The sequence below is a fragment of the Mauremys reevesii genome, linkage group 4, assembly GCF_016161935.1.
Source record: "Mauremys reevesii isolate NIE-2019 linkage group 4, ASM1616193v1, whole genome shotgun sequence".
Lineage (NCBI taxonomy): Eukaryota > Metazoa > Chordata > Testudines > Geoemydidae > Mauremys > Mauremys reevesii.
Genome location: NC_052626.1, coordinates 59,674,963 through 59,689,784, shown reverse-complemented (window position 1 = coordinate 59,689,784; position 14,822 = coordinate 59,674,963). Strand labels below are relative to the sequence as shown.

Genomic DNA, 14,822 nt, shown 5'->3' with positions numbered 1-14,822 from the left:
TGCACTAAGGAACTGTCTTAATATTTTTATTATCTTTCCCCCGTTAAGTTAACAGTTTAAAAAAACTTCTAATTTTCCCCCCCTCTAAACTGAATTATGGTGTGGGATGGTGTAAAGGGTTAATCAGCACTCACTGGCTAACTTACTCGCAAGTAATACCTCCATCCCAAACTCCTATCAATAGAATCTCTGTACCAAACCACACAAACATATCTCATATTATAAATGGAGGAGAAGCGCATAGCACAGAACCCATCTTTAACAGGCAACTTTATTTGACACAGTCATACTAGTGCTGTAATCTCTTCCGTTGTTCTAACAAGTGTGATTTACAGATGTGGTTTTATGGTTCTCATTAAATTCCAAGGACAGAAGGCATCATTGCATTCCACGGGTGGTCTGGCAACTGTCCAGCTCATTTCTAGTGACAGATGGATTGTATAGTTCTCAAATCTTGTGAGCTTCTGCTAGTGTGCCAGGACTCCAATATCAAACACAGGCCCTTGGGGGTCCCTAGACAACATCCTTAGCTTCCATCCAACAGCAGTGATGCCAAACCACTGCCCCTGACCAGCAGCCGTAGTGCTAAGGGTCTACAGCCACACCCCAACTCCTGATTGGCTGGACAGACAGCATTCCCATTGGATACTTGGACTCTATAATAGCAAGAGGAACCTCCCTGAGCAACAGGCCTATTGGTTGCTGCCTGGACTGCCTTGTCTTGTTGCCCTGCTGCCTTGTCCGACCTTGCTTACCTATCCTACCAACCTGATCTGTTGGATTGGATCTCTTGGCTACTGCTTCCCTGCAAGAACTCTGACCATTGCCCCAGACTGCCTATATACCAATAGACTTCTCAGCTACCAGGCTACCCGTGTACCCCTTGACCGTGGCTTTGGACTGCTCCTTGTCAGCTTGAGCCACTGGGCACTACGTAGTGCCAATCAGCTCATGCAGCTTCTTGAAGAGCCATCCCACACTGCATTATGACAAACTTTAAATCAAAGGTATTCTCAAATCCCCATCATGCAGTTATACTTTTCTAGGGTTTCCTTTCCAAACACTGCTAATTTGTAAGTTAACTCCTGCTGTCATACCCATTCAGGCATTCCCGTCACAGTCCAATGTTAGTGACATGGCAGTTCCTTTCAATAATATACCAAATGGTGGTATCTCAACTTGATTGCTGTCTTTCCCACCAAATGAACAGTTTAGTAACAAATGAAAATATGATCTCAGAGCAATTAGTGGTTATTGAGCTTCAGAAGTCATGGCTGTCAGAATGGGATCAAGAAGAGACACAGATGCTGCTAAGCTGTGTTCAAGCAACATGTGTTTCAATGCAGACAAATATAAGATCATGTGTCTAGGAACAAAGAATGTAGGCTGTACTTACAGGATGGATGGGGGACTCGGAAAACGCTTTGGAGGTCATGGTGGATAATCAGTTGGACATAAGCTCCCAGTACAACACAGCAGCTAAAAGAGCTAATGCAATCCTGGAATGTATAAACAAGGGAATGTCAAGGAGGAGTGAGGAGGCGTTTTTCACTCTGGCACTCGTTCAGTCACTATTAGAATACTGTGTCTAGTTCTGGTGCCAACAATTGAAGAAGGATGTTGATAAATTGGAGTGGGTTCAGAGAAGAGCCAGGAGAATGATTAAAGGATTAGAAAACATTCCTTGTAATGAGAGACTTGAGAAGCTCAGTTTTAAGTACCTTATCAAAGAGAAGGTTAAGGGGTGATTTCATCAAATCTATAAGTACCTACACGGGAAACAAAAATGTAACAGAGGTCTCTTCAGTCTAATAGACAAAGGTATAACAAGATCCAATTGCTTGATGTTGATGCTAGAAAAGCTCAAACCAGAAATAAGGCGCCAATTTTTAACAGTGGGGATAATTAACTACTGCAACAATTTACCAGGGGTTGTGATGGATTCTCCATCACCGGTAATTTTTAAATCGAGATGGAGATTTTTTTGTAAAAGATATGCTCTAGCTCAACCACACCTATTGGATTTGAAGCAGGAATTAACTCAGTGAAGTTCCATGGCCTGTGTTATACAGAAGGTCAGACTAGATGATCACAATGGTCCTTTTGGCCTTAAAAATCTATCAATCTGTGTCATTTTGAGGTGGTGCAATTTTAAATATTTAAATGACAATATTGTTGTGGTGTTTTGCTTTTTTAAATTAACCTTTGTGGATACGTATGATTCATAGATCCCATCTTTGGCCTTGTAGTTTTAAACAGAAGGGGAATGTATCCTTTTTCGTTTCTATTTTTGGCTCTGCCATTCTGTTTGATTTTGGATAACTGTTTAAGCTCTCAAAGCCACATCCTACTCACAGGTACTTGGATGTAAATCTGGAGTAACTCTGTTATGTTCCATGGAGTTATTCCAGGTTTACACTGGTGTAAACGAGAGCATTATTTAGCTTTCTGTGTCTCGCTTTAGTATCTGTAAAATGGGCCACAACTCTGACTTACCTCATGGGGGAATTGTGAGGATTAATTATACTGAATGTTTGTAAAATGATACCACACCTTTGGATGAAAGGAGCTATATAAGTACAAATAATACGAATGATCTTGGAAACTTGGTTACTACATCAGAAAAAGAATGGGTTACTTTAGTGCCACCCCTTAACTCTAGGAATATATATATATATACATATATATACCACTTCTATGCTACTTAATTACAGTACAACTCCAGCCTGAGGTACCCTTACTAATGTGTAGTCTTGTCTTTGTTAAATCCAGCATGTGTTCTCTCTCACACCATATTTAATACTCAAAATACTTAGCCTATAAAGGAAGACAATTTATCAGGTAAGATTAAGGTTTACAGTGGTGGTACATTGTAATGCACAGTGGATGCACACAGCGGTGTGTAGAGTACACAGATTGCACACCCGGCTAGCCTGGGTATAAATGTCAATGTAGGCCATGAGGCACAGTTTAGGTGAGTAGAGTGCCCTACACCCCGACTCACCAGGTGTATACTACCTGGGTTCTTTATGTGCTCAAGCTGTGCCACATGCTTCTACACAGTTTTTTTTTTAGCTGAGTGGCATCCTGCTGCCTTTCTGCTGCCACAGCTTTTCCCCGCTGCCGGAGCCTTTCACTGCGATGTGTAGCTATCCATGTAGTGCCTGTGTTCTACATCCCACTGTAAGTGTAGACATAGCCATGGTATTAACTAGATTAATGTTTGAGCAGCCCATGGCTAGTGCTAGCCTTTTCCAGCAGGTGGCTCTCTGCAGAGCAGTCAGGCAACATTTGATTTCTTTGGAGCAAAGGCAGTAATGACACTTTGCAATAGTTAGCATGAGCTCTTCCTTTCATTCATTAAAAAACAAAAACAAAAAAACCCTTTTCTGTTTGGCAGAGGCCTTTTCTACAGCACACTATGAATGAATGAATGTTTAATGGGAAAAGTATTATTTTTTAAAAAATAATACTTTTAAAAAAGTATTATTACCTATTGTGAAAAGTTGTAAACATAACTTCTAGTGATAAATATATTTAGATTACAGTATATGGTTCTATAAAGAGATCAGCACAATTTTATTTAAGATAAACAAAGTTCCTTTCAACTATTTAGAATTGTGAATCTATGGGAAAAATACCAAGATAGAGGTTGTTTTTAAAAGGTTTCAAATTTAAAAAATAGAAAAGCTTTACATTTAAAGGAGTTAAACAATAACATAAAACAGGAAATGGTTGATAAATGCAAGAACAAGGGCTTGATTGAAGTCAGTGGAAAAGCTCATGTTGAGTTCTGTGGTCTTTGAATCTGATCCTGTATGAATAAAAACTGAACATAGGAGAGGATAGCAAAAAACAAAACAAATCTTTGGGTCAGGGCCAGAATAGACAAGGGCTGGAAGGGAATGAAAACAGAAATAGAAAAAACAAATATTCTGTAACATCCCATTTCCTCTCCTCTTTTGGTCTGTATGTTGTCTATTCAGATTATAAATGTTTGGGGTGAGGACCTGTCTTCCTACATATTTGTAAAGCACCTAGTATACTTTTGGGTGCAACATAAATAATAAAAATATGCATGAGAAATGTAATGTGGTAAATGTGACATGCTGAGCCTAGTACTTCATTGCAGTACACCAGTTTTATGTTGATGTAAATCCTCGAAATCAGTGGTGTTGCACTGGAGTAAAATTTGCTTAATTGAGTGGAGGATTCAACCCAATACGATAGTTATACTAGTAAGAGCAGATGTAAGAATCTGCTACAGCATAGTTACGCTGCTTTTCCCACTGGTCAGTAATTGATGTAACATGTTAACACTTTATCAAGCATGACATAAAGTAGTTTTAACTACTGTCAGATGGCTGCTGCCGAACAGAGTGTTGGATAAATGAACTGTAATCGAGTCAGAATGTCAGTGAACCTCCTGAAAAATGTGAGCTCACCTGTCTCCTTGTGCAAAACCCCACAATTGTGCATACCCATTGTCTTCAGGTGTGTAGTAACTCAGCCAGCAGGCACGTTTGTGAAGCACTGTTGAAAACTTGAACCCAGATTTTTATCTACATGCAATAATGCTTTTTCAGGACTGAAGTAACTGTGAATTAAAACCTAAACCAAACCATCAAAAACCGCAGTAGGAGTGTGTGACAGAATGCACCCTGTGTTGGGATACCCTCCGAGACCTCTTTTTACTCCGCTTCCAAGAACTCAGTTCGACTCCAACCTTCGTCATTCAGGTATCTTTATTCGGCATACAGCAATGCTGTGCATGTCTTTTTTTAAAAAGATGCTATGGTAGAGATGCTTACTTCAGGCTGGGGTGGAGTGTTGCATGTTATTTATTATTCGCCACCAAAACAGCTTTATATACACATCCACCAGTCATTCTGGGCCCACTAAAGTACAGTTGTTTTGCCTTAGAAACCAGTCTCCGGTTTTTCTATGCCATACCATTAAGCACGTTTTAAAGGTGTCTTTCTGAAATGTATTATAGACCCATAAACTCTCAAACTATACAATCCCTGCCCCAGTTGTCCATTTTGGTCCGCAGATACCATCCAAACGCACCCGTTGTAGTTCTCCAACAGCCGCCAATACTACTCCAGTGTACAAACGAGACAAATTTTTCAGAAGGGTAGATTGGTTTCATTTAGTTCTAGATGGTGGTTTGTAGATCATTTTTTCCATCCATTCTTTTGATGCAATTGGAGTCTTTTGTACTTCTACGGTGGCATTGGGACAGGAGAATCACTGATTGGAGAGTTTCTAAACTTTGGGACCAACTCCACACCCTTCACATCAGGACACACAATGTTGTAAGCCTCCACCAGTTCATGATTTAAAATCTGTAAGACAAAAAGGGAAGAAACCATTTCTCACTTCTTTCTTTACTTTTTGTGAGCTTTGAGTGGCTTTTTTTGAACCCAGCTCTGCCCTTTACTTCCCAGGTCTAGCAAGCATATAGGGGGGCCAAGTCAATCCAACACTAAGCACAGCCCATACCACTTTGCCTTTGGAAAAGGGTGGTAGGGAGCTTGGTCTTAGATCATGACTTTAGATCCCACTTGATGCTCAGCTAGGTCTCCTTTGGCATTGAACCACACCTTGGTCTTCTGTACTTCTGCTTCATTTTCCTTTCCATGATCTTATTACCAGTGTTTGGTTCCTCCCCACTCCCCAGTATGAATCAGGTGAGTTACTCCAGAAACTTCCTGAATTCTCCCTTGCTTTCTTTTCTGACAAATTGCCTGTCATAGTTATTGCTGCCCTGCTGTTGAGTAACATTTCCTTTACCTCCTTCCCTGCGCTGTAGTGGTTTTTACCATGGGGCATCTCCAGCTGTCCTGTGAAAGGGGTGCTACAAAAGACAGCTGTGGTGTGGGGGTCTTGAAGCTTTATTGGGAGTTTACCAGGTGAGGTTGCTCACTGGGCTGGCCCCCTTGGAGTGTTTTTAATCTCTTCACTTCGTCCTTCAGTTTCTCTTTCTTAAGATGCCTAAATGGCACCCCTGGTCTTCTGTGTTCCTGATCTGCCTGAGCCTTCCCCGAGAATCTCTTGCCCCTGGGGCCAGATTCCACCAAAGGAGGTGATTGTATTGCATGTACCTTAATTATCTCCTTTTTGCTCCTCCAGCCCTTTCTTTTCCTTTTCTAATTTGTGGCCCTTGATCTTTACGTCACTTACTTGCTGATTCAGGGCTCCAATTCCCAACATTAAGCCTTGTATCAATATACTCTTTTGCTTGTCCTTTTTGCATTTCTTATCCAGCATGATCTGTTGGAGTTCTTTATCCAATCGGTCCCAGTCCCCTTGTAATACATCTCTGGGGAGTCCATAGGGGCATTCTTTGGATTTAACCCACTCCTCCAGTGCCCTGGAAACCTATTCAAATTAAAACTGTTCTAATGCCATTGCTGAGCTGCTGGGTTGCAAAACTTGACTGTCAAGCTATACGTATAATAAACTGTGTTACCTGCTCCAGATTAATGGATCCAGGTTGAGTCATGGCACCACTTATGTTTGGATTTCCTCCGAGACCTCTTTCTACTTGTTTTCCCAAGAACTTGGTTTGGCTCCAGACTTCGTCACTCAGGTATCTTGATGTGGCATACAGCAGTGCTAGGCTGAGTTGATCAGATTCAAATGCAGGGGGTAGGGGTTGGATGCAAGGTACATCATAGCTCCAGAGTTACACAGAAACCCTCTCCCTTTATATACATTACACATCTCATTGCATTTACTATATATTGCATCACACTTTTTGGACTGGCTTGTTTACTTTGCAGAAACCAATCCCTGTGCAGCATGCACTGTCCACGCATTGTCTATGTTTTGACTTCCTCTTTACTTCATCTCTACAATCCTAACTTATTTTGTCCCTTGTTAGATAGTTCATAGTAAATATGGGTGTTCTCTCTCTTATCTTAGTTTGCTCAGCAATTATGTCAGATGACTAAGCAGGGATATGATAGAGGTCTATGACTGGTGTGAAGAGATTAAATAAGGAAGTGTTATGTACATCTTCTCTTAACACAAGAACAAGGGGTCACCAAATGAAACTAATGGGTAGCAGGTTTAAAACAAACAAAAGGAAGTATTTATTTTTTTCACACAACACACAGTCAACCTGTGGAACTCCTTGCCAGAGGATGTTGTAAAGGCCAAGACAATAATAGGATTCAAAAAAAGAACTAGATAAATTCATGGAGGATAGGTCCATCAATGGCTATTAGTCAGGATGGACAGGGATGGTATCCCTAACCTCTGTTTGCCAGAAGCTGGGAATGGGGGATGGATCACTTGGTGATTTACCTGTTCTGTTCATTCCCCCAGGGCACCTGGCATTGGCCACTGTTGGAAGACCGGATACTGGGCTATATGTACCATTGGTCTGAGCCAGTATGGCCGTTCTTATGTCTTCTTAACCTACTGACATTTACTTACCTTATTTAACACAAATATTCTGTTTTCAACCTGACAGTTCAATTATGTCCCTAATTCTATCTTCCAAAAGTTGAGGCCTCCCTGCATATGTAAATTACTCATGGCTGGCCAGGCCTCTGCTACACCCTGAGTCCATACCCTACACACTATTGTAAAAATCTTTATATAAAGTATGCCTTGTGAGGGTCTATGTAGTGCAGTATGGACTGGTCAGCATGGCTGGGAGGCCATGGCTGGGTTTATAGTGCAGTGTGGACACCCAACCACGGGCTTGGAAACACCAAGTCAGCAGGCAAGGTCCCACAGACCCCGAGTTTACTAAGCAGTGTAGACATAGCATACACTGAAGCATAGCTGGAATGCAGTGCACAGCAGCCCACTGCTCCTTCCTCCCTGATGTACCTGTCCACCCTAACATGCTGTTGGGGCTGAGTTGTTGGGGAGTGGCACAGGGGCTGAGTATGCTGTCTCTGCCCCAGCTAAGAGCTCCCCAAGCCCCAGGAAATGCTCAGCCAGTCAGATCTGGCAGCTTACTGGGTCCTTTTGTGGCACCTGAACAACAAACCTCCTAAAAATTGTAAGGCTCAAGGAGCTGCAACAGACCTCCTAAAGCTTCCCCATAGGGCTGATGCACTTACACACACAGAGAGAGCCCTACTACTGTGCAATTCCTAAGGGCCACAGGGGACAGGCTCCTTTCCAAAGGATCTTAATTAGTGACACTCCCCATCTGCAGACTTCAGGGAAGAAGGGGGAATTCCCCTGCCAAGTTTTCTTTTCTCCTCAGTCCTATGTTATGGCTATTGTAAAACCAAAGGCAATTCCCAAATAAAAAACTTTAAGGTTGCAACACATATCAGTGGTTTCAGTGCATATCGCTCTTCGAACAAGACGCCCAAGCTGTCTTATCTCTGCCCTGTGTAGTAATGCCTTGAGGGATTTACTTTAGGGTTAATTGGGTGGTTTAGCCAAAGGATCATTTTTTCCGTCACCTCTCACAGCGACCTCCATCAAGGGTGCCAGTCAGTACCAAGTCTTGTGATTTTTTTGGGGTTTGTCTGGTCCCTCCATATTTCTCTGTGTTGGGGCTGGAACATCATTAAGGCTTTACAATGTGAGTCAGCTTCCCAGTTTTACAGCAGGATTTCAGCTTGCGCACCATCTGTCTGCCTGTGTGTAATTCAATCCATTCCAGTCTGCAGAGCACTGTCATTCATAATTATTCCCAGCTTGGCCGGTGTGAGTGAGGGAGAGAGACAGAGAGTGAGTGTGTGTTTTGGAGCGTGGCCTCCTGCATCTGTGTTTGGAGACTGCGTAGTCATTCTGGGAGCTCTCCTCCCCCTCTCCAAACATTACATGCAGAGTTGGCTGCAAAAAGGGAACCTGACCCAGGGGCAACTCCAGCTGAATTTTGCGTGTGAAAAAATTGGCCGTTGAGGAGCTGGGGACTGCAGTCACGAAGGCCAGGGCAGTAAATTCTGGATCTGATCACTGTTTACTGCTTTCATTTCCCTTTCCTCCCAGCTCCTGTCACGCACTCCCAGGGTGGCAGAGCCAGGGAAGGGAGTGAGGGAGTTGGACATGGGAGGGGAGAGTTTTAGACAGCAAATGTAATAAGAAATACAACTATATTCCTAGAGGAAGGAGAATTAGGTATTAACAGCCAAGTGTTGTTTATGCACCAAGTCTGCAAGCCTGGGCCTTTAGAACAGTGTGTCCTGTAAAGGCACATGCTTATGCCTATAGGATTGTGCATACAGTACAGATACACATGTATGTAGCCACACTTAGGATCAAGAATCTGTCAGATTGTCTAGAGTGGGGACTGATAGGGAGGGTGAAGGACAAGAGAAGCAGCAAGGCCATGTAGGGAGGGGCGAGAAAGGTACAGAGAACTACAGAAGGAAGTGAAAAGAGAAACAGAATGAGTGGTGAAGAATAGCAGTGAGGAGGAGAAGGCTAGGAATGCAACAGAGGAAGGTGAAGAATGAAGGAAAGGGCAGAGCAGAAGAATGTACTAGAATCACTTCCATGAAAATGTGAGGTAAAACCGTGAGCTCGAACCAGCTAGGAGCCATCTCCCAAGCCATGCCCTTGAAAAGGGCTGAGGAGGAAGCAGGACACTCCAGCAACTTCCACACTGCTTCCCCTTTAGGTCAGACCCTTTATCTACTTGTTTATTGTTAACCACATTTCTTAAAAACCAGCTTTGTGGTTGTGGTGATTTACACACTTTATAAACATGTGGAAGTCAATGGCTTTCACAGCTGCCTGCATTTCCTCCCCCGCCCGCTGTTGCAGAAGAAATGGGCATAAACTCTGCCGTTCTCCCTACCCTCCTCTTTCAACCATTGTTGCATGACCACACCTTGCCGAGCCCCCCTCTGCCCTTTACCAAGCCACGTAGACTCCTGTGCAGCTCCATGCAGGACACGTGGCAACACTTGTTTCTTTTTCCTTGTAAAGATTTTATACAGTTGTAGTTAATGTTTTGCATTTGTCAGTGATATGAAAAGTTTTGTGTTTAGTGTTTTTTTTCTCTTGAGGCATAATGAAGAAATAACAGCTGGGTTTGATTATCTAGCTGACTATCTCTAGATAGGTATAGCTCAGTATTTGTATTATTGGAGCACCCAGGAGCCCTAGTCCTGGACGAGGACTCCATTGAGCTAGGTGCTGTGCAAACACAGAACGAAAAGATGACCCCTGCCCCAAAGAGTTTAGTGCACACATTTAAAAATCATGAAGAATCGTTTCCTGCTACCATCATGAGATTTTGATAAATAATAACCTGGGTTTTTTTTTATTTGTCTTCTTCATTTTGAGCCTGTAGGGTTCCTGTTTTCAAGCTTTCCTCTGCAGCTATAAGGACTAGACATTTGTTGTTTTTAAAATGAAAGGTAAGATTCTCATGTACACGTGACTCCAGGAGCTTTAAGAACAACAACAAATGACACAAGGCTTACAATAAAACTGTGAGTTGACAACAGTCTCTGTCTGTTTCTGTGTCTCTGTCACCAGTAATCTGAGTGCCAAGTGTTGAGAAGAGTAGGAACAAAATGATCTTTGTCTCTCTTCCTCCCTCTACCTATTGGAGTAAACTCGAATAATCAGTCAAATTAGTCTGTTGGTATGAAGGGCTTACCGAGGGAAAGCTGAATCGGAGATGAAGTCTGCGTTAGTGCTGGACATGGGGAGATTAATGACTGCAGCATACTGGGAGATATAGCCTGTGGGCAGCAGGACTTCTGAAAGCGAGAGTTAAATTTAGATTTCCCTCATAGTTTCAAGGCTGCCTCCTGTAAGGATCTGGAATAGTTTGTCTTTAGGAAGATTTTGTTTTGTATTTTTAAAACTTCAAACTAATCTAAAGTGCTCAGGAGCTGAGTTTGGAGCTTTGGGCCTTTTGCCTCTCAGATCAGATCCTGTGAGCAGCTCCCATGACATTGCGAGTGCCTTGGACTTCAATTCTCACCAAGTCCAATAGAAGGGTCTCAGAACTTTGCAAGATCTAACCCGTAGACAGTAATTTAAAGAACCTAATGAGAAGCTGTGTGGTCCAGTGGATAGAGCCCTGAACTGGGGCTCAGGAGACCTGGCTTCTATTCATGGCTCGGTTGGTGAGTGACCTTGGGCAAGTCCTTTCCCTTCCCTGAGTCTCAATTTCCTCATCTGCAAAATGGGGATAATGCTAGTGACCTCGTGTGTAATGTGCTTTGAGATCTTCTAATGAAACGGTCTATACAAGAACTCGTTATTGTTATTACATATTGAAACTTAGCACCATGACAGTCTCAAACAGTTGAAATGCTCAAAGTAGTAGGCGAGCTTAGGGAGGTTGTAATTCCCTTCATTTTGGGAGTGATGGGCTCACTTTTGCAGTCTGTGTCCTACAGTTTGTGTGAACTCTATGCAGTTGGTTGGGTATCTTAATAGTCTTTAGTGATCGTGTGCAGTTTCCAGAGAGCAATGGAATGGCTGTGCCATAGCTTACATTAGCATTCTGATGGGTTTTTTTCAACACCATGTAAACAACATGTTCAGAAAAGGAGATAAATTATGTCTGGTACATATATTCCAAACATTTTGGAATGGCATTTGAGAAGCAGTGCTACCAGCCTTAGAGCAGTCATCCCCAAGAACAGGTAGCCTCTATTTCCAAGACTCTAAATGAATCATGGGATATCTCATTGGTGATAGGCTAAGAAGCCTTCTAACTCAAAGTCACTAATTTAAATCCAGCACAGGCTGAAAATGATCAAAGTTGTTCCCTTCTGATGGGTGTTTGGTGAAATTAGTTGGCTGTCTCTATTCAGTTCCTGGTGGACAGGCATACACAGCACAAAACCCACCATAACAGCCTACACTGATGGGCATTTTTGCTGCTGAGTGTCTCAGCAGCAGGACTAAGGACTGAACGGGATGGAGATGGAAGTGTGCTCTTTTACTTCTAGATGGAGCTCTGTCAAATCGCCTTTGAGACATATAGGCCAGATGGTGAGACTTGCACTACTGCTGCCTATTTTGTATCCATTCTTTAGATACATGGAGGCCTCCAGGCCTGTCATTCTGGCACATTTAACCAATGCTGAATTTTAACACCTAATAATACTGGACTTTTTGAGACTGAATTCCTGAGTGATGGGACAGTCCTGGGTCATTTCCAGGAATGAGGCCTTCAGAATCCAGTCTTGCCAGCACAGTCCAGATGGCCTTAATTTGGCCTTGGACTGTTTTGAAGGGAGAGGGGGTCTAGTATACTTTGTGTAAAATCTACCCCCGTGCCAGTCTCTAATTGCTGAAATGCTCATTACAAAGCAAAATTTTGGCCCCAATTTAGCTCCCAAAAGGAATTCTTAAATTCCTGTCCCAAATGAACTGTGTTGCTTGGTTTACTCAATGCTTGTGAAATGAAAAAGTCAAATTTAGGTTACATGGTAAAAATAATTGCTTAACAATGGGGCAATTAGGTATTAAGATGATCTCAGGCCTCTTTTGGCACCATCTCTAGAGGTGTTTAGAGGGATAATGTCAAATAATTTAGGTCCAAAATGTAGAACGGGGGCTGATTCACCCTCTGTTTATACCAGTTTAAGTTGCAGTCATAGATTCATAGACTTTAAGGCCAGAAAGGACCATCATGATCAACTAGTCTGACCTGCACATTGCAGGCCACAGAACCTCACCCACCCACTCTGGCAATAGGCCCGTAACATCTGGCCGAGTTACTGAAGTCCTCAAATCATGACTTAAAAACTTCAAGTTAGAGAATCCACCATTTACTCTAATTCAAACAGCAAGTGACCCAGGCCCCATTCTGCCGAGGAAGGTGAAAAACCTGCAGGGTCTCTGCCAATCTGACCTGGGGGAAAATTCCTTTATGACCCCAAATACAGTGATCAGTGAGACCCTGAGCATGTGGGCAAGACCCACCAGCCAGACACCTGGGAAAGAATTCTCTGTACAGTAACTCTGTAGTATAGAGCTCTCCCTTTCTCGAGTCCCATCGCTGGCCATTGTAGATATTTGCTAAGTGCAGTCACAGGTGGGCCACATGCCATTGTAGACAATGTCATCATACCATCCCCTCCATAAACTTATGAAGCTGAGTATTAAAACAAGTATGATTTTTTTTTTACCCCCCACACTGCTCCCCGTGGAAAGCTGTTTTAGAATTTCACCCTTCTGATGGTAAGAAAGCTTCATCTAATTTCAAGCCTAAAACTTGTTGATGACCAGCTTATATCCATTTGTTTTTGTGCCATCATTGACCCATAACTTAAATAACTCCTCTCTTTCCCTGATGTGTATCCCTTTGATGTGTTTATAGAGAACAATCATCTCTCCTCTCAGCCTTGGTTTGGTTAGGCTAAACAAGCCAAGCTACTTAAGTCTCCTCTTGTAAGGAAGGTTCTCCGTTCCTGTGATTATTCTAATAGCTCTTCTCTGCGTCTGTTCTACTTTGAATTCATCTTTCCTAAACATGGGAAACCAGAGTTGCTCACAGTATTCCAGATGAAGTTTCACCAGTACCTTCTATAATGGTGGTAACTATCTCTACTGGAAATACTTTGCCTGATGCATCCTAGGATGCCATCAAAAGCCCTAATAGTTTTACTAAACCAGGGTGAATAGAATTTTTTTCATTATTTTTTGCAGCTCTTATTGAATACAAACTTCTTTTAAAAAAAAGTCTTATTTTTCCAATCCCCTGCAGTGCTGGAAACCTAAACAAAACAGCAGTATGCCAGGGCATGAGACCCTGGGGGGTCAAATGAGTGAGCTATAGGGAGAAACTGAAACTGACTCAAGAGACCCATCTGTGGTAGTGTCACAGTACAAGCTGAAGGAATTGCAAGAAGTAAACAAGCTGCATACACGGTGAAAAATAAATGAGGATTTTGAAGGTTCTTTCTGTGTTAACAATAAAAATCATTAGTGTTAGTAATGCAGTAGGAACATTTAAAAAAAATCTGTTTTTGTTTTTTTTGACGGTAAATTAGATAAAACACCTGGGGGATTAGAGTGTAGTGTCAGAGGGTAGTGTAGTTCTGTCTCTGGTTCTCAGCAAAAGAATCCTGATCCACCTTATAGATATAGACTAATTTTTGTTTGCATGGCTTTCTCGGGTGAATACCCACTTCTTCGGATGCAAGCAGTGAACAGTCCTGCTCCATGCTAGGTTTGGAAGTAGATAACCCAGAAGTCCTTTTCCATGTCCTATGACTTAAAATTCTAGGTAGGTAGCCCTCCCATTGTAAACCAATGCAGGTATGAGTTGACAGGTCAGGAGCCATTACTGTGAATGCCTCCAATGGGAACCTGTGGAGGATGGGAACTTGTTAGATGGGAACAACAGGAGATCTGAAAATAGCTGTCCTGTCCTGGCCAGGTATGTCACAGTTAGCATCCATTGGCCAGGTGAGGGCATGCAATGTTAATGGGAGGGCTGGTGATGGAGCTGATGGGGGAAGAAGGTGCTGGGATCTCTTCTGGCTCTGGGTGACTTTGGGCAAATTGGTTGTCCCTCCTGTAAAAAGGGATAATAACAGTTACCTGTTGGTGTAAAGTACTTTTTTCTACGTAGCGTTTTTCATTGGCAGATCTCACTCAGTAGCATTACTACTGATGTTAGTTTTGATGGAAGACTTTACTCTCTAGGGCCACCAGATTGGTAGGTTTCACTAGCACTAACAGCACACAAATTTTAAAAAGAAAGTTTAAAAAAACAACAACCACCCAGTAATAGCTAAAACTACCGGACTGTCTTATAACTGACATGGTTTCTGGGGAGTAGGGTGGGCAGGGGAGAAGCACTAGTCATCAATTAAACTGGGAACCGGTCTCAGCTACCCAGAATCCAGGGTCACAAAGGT

The 14,822-nt window shown here is 42.5% G+C and overlaps 1 long non-coding RNA gene across 9 annotated transcripts in view; it reads left to right on the top strand.

Moving 5' to 3' along the window:
* The window catches only part of LOC120402853, an 84,825-nt gene that overhangs the window by 34,482 nt on the left and 35,521 nt on the right, over nucleotides 1–14,822 (top strand). For all 9 annotated transcript variants that reach the window (XR_005597327.1, XR_005597326.1, XR_005597320.1 and 6 more), the window contains one exon: nucleotides 4,587–4,739. This is a non-coding gene — a long non-coding RNA (uncharacterized LOC120402853). The remainder of the gene's footprint in view (nucleotides 1–4,586; nucleotides 4,740–14,822) is intronic.